At 34.9% G+C, this 7,650-nt stretch overlaps 1 long non-coding RNA gene across 1 annotated transcript; it reads left to right on the top strand.

Moving 5' to 3' along the window:
- Nucleotides 1–946: 946 nt before the first annotated feature.
- Nucleotides 947–2,869, top strand: LOC131258167 (uncharacterized). Its single transcript, XR_009177946.1, has 3 exons — nucleotides 947–1,410; nucleotides 1,931–2,021; nucleotides 2,604–2,869. It is a non-coding gene; the product is annotated as an uncharacterized LOC131258167 (long non-coding RNA).
- Nucleotides 2,870–7,650: the final 4,781 nt, after the last annotated feature.

Below are 7,650 nucleotides of genomic sequence, written 5' to 3'. Positions count from 1 at the left end.
TCTTTGGCCCTTTCTGTAACCATTAGATAGATGATAATCTATGAAGAACAGTATGTCAGGCACTGACTCTCTTAACAATTACATACTGCTGCACTTTACACACTGCATGGAGACAGATTGATGGCAAATACATCTGTTCAAAGATGGCACATGTGGGCATTCATGTCTTGTGGCTACAAGTAGTATTCCTCTGTTATGTAACTTTAGTGTAACAGTAACATGTATTGGTAACTAACAACCAACTCCACCTAGCTAGTTGCTTGTCTAGTTGCCTACAAACAGAGAGTGTAGCATGTGTGAGTGATCCAGGTTTACTAGTGTACCAAAAAAAAGGAAAGCTGTAGACGCTTCTCACATTCATATTGGGTCTATGCTCTTGAAAATGAGAGAACAACATTAACTATAGATTATGAAGAGCTTTTGATAGCCATGAATGTTATAAAAATCTAAGAAACAACCCATACAGATTGACCATCACATTCACCTAAAATAGCCCCTTACCTCGTATGAAGAGCAGTGTAGCTTTTGACGAGTGATGAGCCACAAATGTCACATCATTGGTGGCATGAGTAGCCCTGCAAATGATATTAACAAACCATTACAAAAGTAAGTTGGCTTCTACCTAATTACAACCGTATGGATAGATAATAAAGAGAGGTATTTGCCAAAAAAGGTTTACATTTCTCTTTATTATAATATGGGTAAATAACATTTAAAAAAAAAAAAATCTGTATGATTATCAAATAGCCATCAATTCAGGGTATTTTAGGTCTAAAAGATTTGTTGAGAATGTCTTGTATTTTGATTTTCTATCTGATAATATTGCAAGATTTTTTTACATACGTCTTTGCATATATAGCTATTTTCACCTTTTCAGGTTACCAACTCTATAAAACCCGACATTTCTATGCATTTTTGTTTCTTTTACCAAGCTATTAATTATTTTTTCAAGGATCCAAATGGTATAAAATTCAAACCTTCTCTAAATCCCAATTTTCCTAATACCATTTTTTTCAAGACCAGATCCTCTCTTTGTAACTCAAAGAATCCCAACTCTAGACACTTTCCATAGGTTGCTGCAACATGACTTGTCATGTAGGTCACTCATTCCTACCAACATGCTGCAAATGAGTAATCCTCATCTTGAAAATCAGTCTGATCCACTCAGTAGTGGACCACAACTGATGCTTACACGAGATGACTGTCGAAAGCTTTATTCGAGTTTTGATTCATTGGAAGCTTTTCAAGTGACCTTTTTCCTGCATTTTTTGGCTTGGAATTACTCAACTAAGTTCCTGCTATAGCTGATAGATGGTGTGTTCATGGCTATAGCTAATAGATGGTGTGTTTGTGCCTCATAGGTATCCATTTGGTCATGAGGAACTTGTTGTTTGAGAGGACATTGATCAGGTAAGTTTCTATGGAAATTGCATGAAAACATTGTGAGAAAGCACCATTGATTTTCTCATGTGTGGTTTAAGGTCACAGACATAAACAGAGAACAATGGAATCACTCTGCATGGAACCTGCTTATCTGGATTCTCCTCATCTAAATAATTCATAAAATTGTACTTTGAAGGATTTTGTTTCATATTTGTCATTAATGATGCTTCTTTCTATTTCTTTAAAGATAGCTGTTGAGCACATTAGAGGTAATTCATTGCAATTATGCTACAATATTAGATGGTTTTTTTTTTTCCCGATAACTGCTTCAGGCATTTGCACAGTTTACACTACTTGATGAATGGTTAGATCTTTGGCATGTGTGCTATCTGATGGTGGGAATCATTTTTGCATTTTTGCTATCTGATGAATGGTCAAATTAGAACACAAATTGCATTTTTGCAGGCAATCGAGATTGCTTTCAAAGTTGAAATCATGTGATTTTTAGGTTTTTCATAGTTTTTTATTTTTTTTATTTTTATTATAGTTCAGACATGGTGATTTTGGACTCTAGATTTTGCCTTTCGTAGAAATAGTGGGTTTGGATGCAAATTAGAGCACAGATTGCAATTTTGCAGGTAATTAGGATTGCTTTCAAAGTTGAATGCATGCCATTTCAGGGTTTTTGCCTAATTGCTAGACCATATTCTGCTTATGAAGATGGTGATTCTGGAGCTTATTAGTTATTAATATAGTGATTCTTGAAAATCTTAGAAATTACGGCTTGGGAAGTTAATTAGAGCAGAAAATTACAGTTTTTAGGTAGTTTAGACATGTTCCAAGTTGATGCATGCGATTACAGTATTTTCGTGCGGTTTTTGAGTTTAGAATGCTGTTTTAATCTCTTAATCTTTGGTTTCCATAGAAATTACATTTATCAAATGCAAATCGTAGCAGAAGAGTGCATTTTTCATGTATTTGGGACTATTTTTGAGGTTGAATGCTTGTTATTTTTGGTATTTTCTCAAGTTCAATATTTTGTTCGAAGTCTGGGAGTTATTCAAACTCCAATTCAATAATTTATTATTATTTTGTGATATGCAATAGCTTTTCAGAATTCATATGTAGGTGCATACTTATGCTCATTCACATGGACTTTGATTATCTTTCTTAAATTTCGTTGGTTTTTCTAATTTTTGTATCTAATTTTGACTTTCTAGGCCCTAAAACAAGATTTGAGGTGCCGTCAACAATGCTAACAGAATCCTCCAGGTCAGATTATTGATTGGATGTGATTTTATTTAAATGATCTTGATAATCCATTTTATTTAAATGAGCAGACCCGAATGTGCGTCGGAGCTATCCGGATGTTGAGCGGGGGTCCCTGGAAGGTGAGAACCGCTGTTATGACCATGATGAAGCTGTCCATTTCCTATGGACAACATTGGAGTGGCCTGGCCATTTGGACAGGCCATATTTATGTATTTACTCGAAATTGATGGAGCAGACCCGGATGTGCGTTGGAGCTATCCGAATGTTAAGCGGGGGTCTCTGGAAGATGGGAACCGCTGTTATGACCATGATAAAAATGTCCATTTCCTATGAACAACATTGGAAGGGTCTGGCCAATTGGAGCAGGCCGTGTTTATATCTGTATTTGCAGGGACCACACCCTTAACCTATAACCTAGACCTATTCTCAAATCATAAAACCTATAACTACAACCTAAACCTATAACCTAAACTCAATTCTCTAAACTTTAACCTACAACCTGACCTAAACCTATACTTATAACCTAAACCTATTCTCAAATCCCAAAACCTATAACCTAAACCTATAACCTATAACATATAACCTGAACCTATAACCTATTCTCAAATACCAAAATCTATAACTATAAGCTAAACCTTAACCAAAAACCTATAACCTAACCTAAACCTAAACCTATAACCTTAACATATAACCTTAACCTAAACCTAAACCTAAACTTAAAACTATAACCTATAACCTAAACCTAAACCTAAAACCTAATGCATTCTCAAATCCCTAAACCTAAACCTACACCTAATACTAATTTCAACTCCATAACCTAAACCTAAACTTGAAAACCCAAACCTAAACCCAATCCCGAACCTGAACCCGAATCCAATTTTCTAAACCTAAACCTTAACCTATTCTAAATTCCCTAAACCTGTAGCTTATAACCTAAACCGAAACCTAAACCTAAACCTAAACCTATAACCTAATGTATTCTCAAATCCCTAAACCTAAACCTATACCTAATCCTAATCTCAACTCCCTAACCTAAACCCAAACCTAAACCCGATCCCGAACCCAAACCCGATTTCCTAAACCTAAACCTTAACCTATTCTCAATTCCCAAAACCTATAGCTTATAACTGAAACCTAGACCTATAACTTAACATAAACCTAAACCTAAACCTATAACCTATTCTCAATTCCCAAAACCTATAGCTTATAACTGAAACCTAAACCTATAACTTAACCTAAACCTAAACCTAAACCTAAACCTATAACCTATAACCTAAACATAAACCTAAAACCTAAATGTATTCTCAAATCCCTAAACCTAAACCTATACCTAATCCTAATCTCAACTCCCTAACCTAAACGTAAACCTAAACTTGAAAACCCAAACCGAAACCCAATCGCGAACCCAAACCCGATTTCCTAAACCTAAACCTTAATGTATTCTCAATTCCCTAAACCTATAGCTTATAACCTAAACCTAAACCTATAACCTAAAACCTAAACCTAAACCTAAAACCTAATGTATTCACAAATCCCTAAACCTAAACCTACACCTAATCTGAATCTCAACTCCCTAACTTAAACCTAAACCTAAACTTGAAAACCCAAGCCTAAACCCGATCCCGAACCTGAACCCGATTTCCTAAACCTAAACCTTAACCTATAATCTAACCTAAAGCTATACTTATAACCTAAACCTATTCTCAAATTCCAAAACCTATAACTATAACGTAAACTTTAACAAAAAACCTACAACCTAACCTAAACCTAAACCTATAACCTTAACCTAAACCTAAACCTATAACCTTAACCTTAACATATAACCTTAACCTAAACCTAAACCTAAACCTAAACCTATAACCTAAACCTATTCTCAAATACCTAAACCTAAACCTAAACCTTAATGTATTCTCAAATCCCTAAACATAAACCTACAGCTAATCCTAATCTCAACTCCCTTACCTAAACCTAAACCTAAACTTGAAAACTAAAACCTAAACCCGATCCCGAACCCGAACCCGAAACCGATTTCCTAAACCTAAACCTTAACCGATACTCAATTCCCTAAACCTATAGCTTATAACCTAAACCTAAACCTAAACCTAAACCTATAACCTATAACCTAAACATAAACCTAAAACCTAAATGTATTCTCAAATCCCTAAACCTAAACCTACACCTATTAATCCCAATCTCAACTATCTAACCTAAACCTAAACCTAAACTTGAAAACCCAAACCTAAACCTGATCCCGAACACGAACCCGATTTCCTAAACCTAAACCTTAACCTATTCTCAATTCCTTAAACCTATATCTTATAACCTAAACCGAAACCTAAACCTATACCTTAACCTAAACCTAAACCTAAACCTATAACTTAAATGTATTCTCAAATCCCTAAACCTACACCTACACCTAATCATAATCTCAACTCCCTAACCTAGACCTAAACCTAAACTTGAAAACCAAAACCTAAACCCGATCCCGAACCCGAACCCGATTTTCTAAACATAAACCTTAACCTATTCTCAATTCCCTAAACCTATAGCTTATAACCTAAACCGAAACCTAAATCTATATCTTAACCTAAACCTAAACCTAAACCTATAACCTGTAACCTAAACATAAATCTAAAACCTAAATGAATTCTCAAATCCTTAAACCTACACCTACACCTAATCCTAATCTCAACTCCCTAACCTAAACCTAAACCTAAAATCGAAAACCCAAACCTAAAGCCGATCCTGAACCAGAACCCAATTTTCTAAACCTAAACCTTAACCTATTCTCAATTCCCTAAACCTTAACCTATAACCAAACCAAAACCTAAATCTATAACCTGCACGTATAACTTAAACCTAAACCTAAAACCCAAGTGTATTCTCAAATCCTTAAACCTAAACCTACACCTAATCCTAATCTTAACTCCCTAACCTAAACCTAAACCTAAACTTGAAAACCCAAACCTAAACCCGATCCCAAACCCGAACACGATTTCCTAAACCTAAACATTAACCTATTCTCAATTCCCTAAAACTGTATCTTATAACCTAAACCTAAACCTAAACCTTAACCTTAACCTAAACCTAAACCTAAACCTAAACCTATAACCTATAACCTATAACCTAAACCTAAACCTAAACCTAAACCTGTAACCTATAACCTAAACTTAAACCTAAAACCTAAATGTATTCTCAAATCCTTAAACCTAAACCTACACCAAATCCTAATCTCAACTCCCTAACCTAAACCTAAACTTAAACTTGAAAACCTAAACCTAAACCCGATCCCGAACCCAAACCCGATTTCCTAAACCTAAACCTTAACCTATTCTCAATTTCCTAAACCTAAATCTTATAACCTAAAACTAAGCCTAAACCTAAACCTTAACATAAACCTAAACCTAAACTTGTAACCTATAACCTAAACTTAAACCTAAAACCTAAATGTATTCTGAAATCCCTAAACCTAAACCTACACCTAATCCTAATCTCAACTCCCTAACCTAAACCTAAACTTAAACTTGAAAACCAAAACCTAAACCCGATCCCAAACTCGAACCCGATTTCCTAAACTTAAACCTTAACCTATTCTCAATTCCCTAAACCTATAGCATATAACTGAAACCTAAACCTACACCTTAACCTAAGCCTAAACCTAAACCTATAACCTATAACCTAAATATAAACCTAAAACCCAAATGTATTCTCAAATTCCTAAACCTAAACCGACACCTAATCCTAATCTCAATTCACTAACCTAAACCTAAACCTAAACTTGAAAACCAAAACCTAAACCCGATTCCGAACACGAACCCGATTTCCTAAACCTAAACCTTAACCTATTCTCAATTCCCTAAACCTATTGCTTATAACCTAAACCGAAACCTAAACCTATACCTTAACCTAAACCTAAACCTAAAACTATAACCTATAACCTAAACATAAACCTAAAACCTAAATGTATTCTCAAATCCCTAAACCTAATCCTACACTTAATCCTAATCTCAACTCCCTAACCTAAACCTAAACCTAAACTTGAAAACCCAAACCTAAACCCGATCCCGAACCTGAACCCGATTTCCTAAACCTAAACCTTAACCTATAACCTAACCTAAACCTATTCGTAAATCCCAAAACCTATAACTATAATGTAAACCTTAACAAAAAACCTATAACCTAACCTAAACCTAAACCTATCAGCTTAACCTAAACCTAAACCTATAACTTTAACCTTAACCTAAACCTAAACCTAAACCTAAACCTATAAACTAAACCTATTCTCAAATCCCTAAACCTAAACCTAAACCTATAACCTAAACCTATTCTCAAATCCCTAAACCTAAACCTAAACCTTAATGTATTCTCAAATCCCTAAACCTAAACCTACACCAAATCCTAACCTCAACTCCCTTACCTAAACCTAAACCTAAACTTGAAAACCAAAACCTAGACCCGGTCCCGAACCTGAACCCGATTTCCTAAACCTAAACCTTAACTTATTCTCAATTCCCAAAACCTATAGCTTATAACCTAAACTGAAACCTAAACATATACCTTAATCTAAACCTAAACCTAAACCTATAACCTATAACCTAAACATAAACCTAAAACCTAAATGTATTCTCAAATCCCTAAACCTAAACCTACACTTAATCCTAATCTCAACTACCTAACCTAAACCTAAACCTAAACCTAAACTTGAAAACCCAAACTTAAACCTGATCCCAAACCCGAACCCGATTTCCTAAACCTAAACCTTAACCTATTCTCAATTCCCTAAACCTATAGCTTATAACCTAAACCGAAACCTAAACCTAAACATATAACCTATAACCTAAACCTAAACCTAAAACCTAAACGTATTCTCAAATCCCTAAACTTAAACCTACACCTAATCCTAATCTCAACTCCCTAACTTAGACCTAAACCTAAACTTGAAAACCAAAACCTAAACCCGATCCCGAACTCGAACCCGATTTCCTAAACCTAAAC

The sequence above is a fragment of the Magnolia sinica genome, chromosome 10 (genome assembly GCF_029962835.1).
Source record: "Magnolia sinica isolate HGM2019 chromosome 10, MsV1, whole genome shotgun sequence".
In the NCBI taxonomy this organism is placed as follows: domain Eukaryota; kingdom Viridiplantae; phylum Streptophyta; class Magnoliopsida; order Magnoliales; family Magnoliaceae; genus Magnolia; species Magnolia sinica.
The sequence above is the reverse complement of the archived record's forward strand: the minus strand, read 5'-3'. Positions and strand labels throughout refer to the sequence as shown.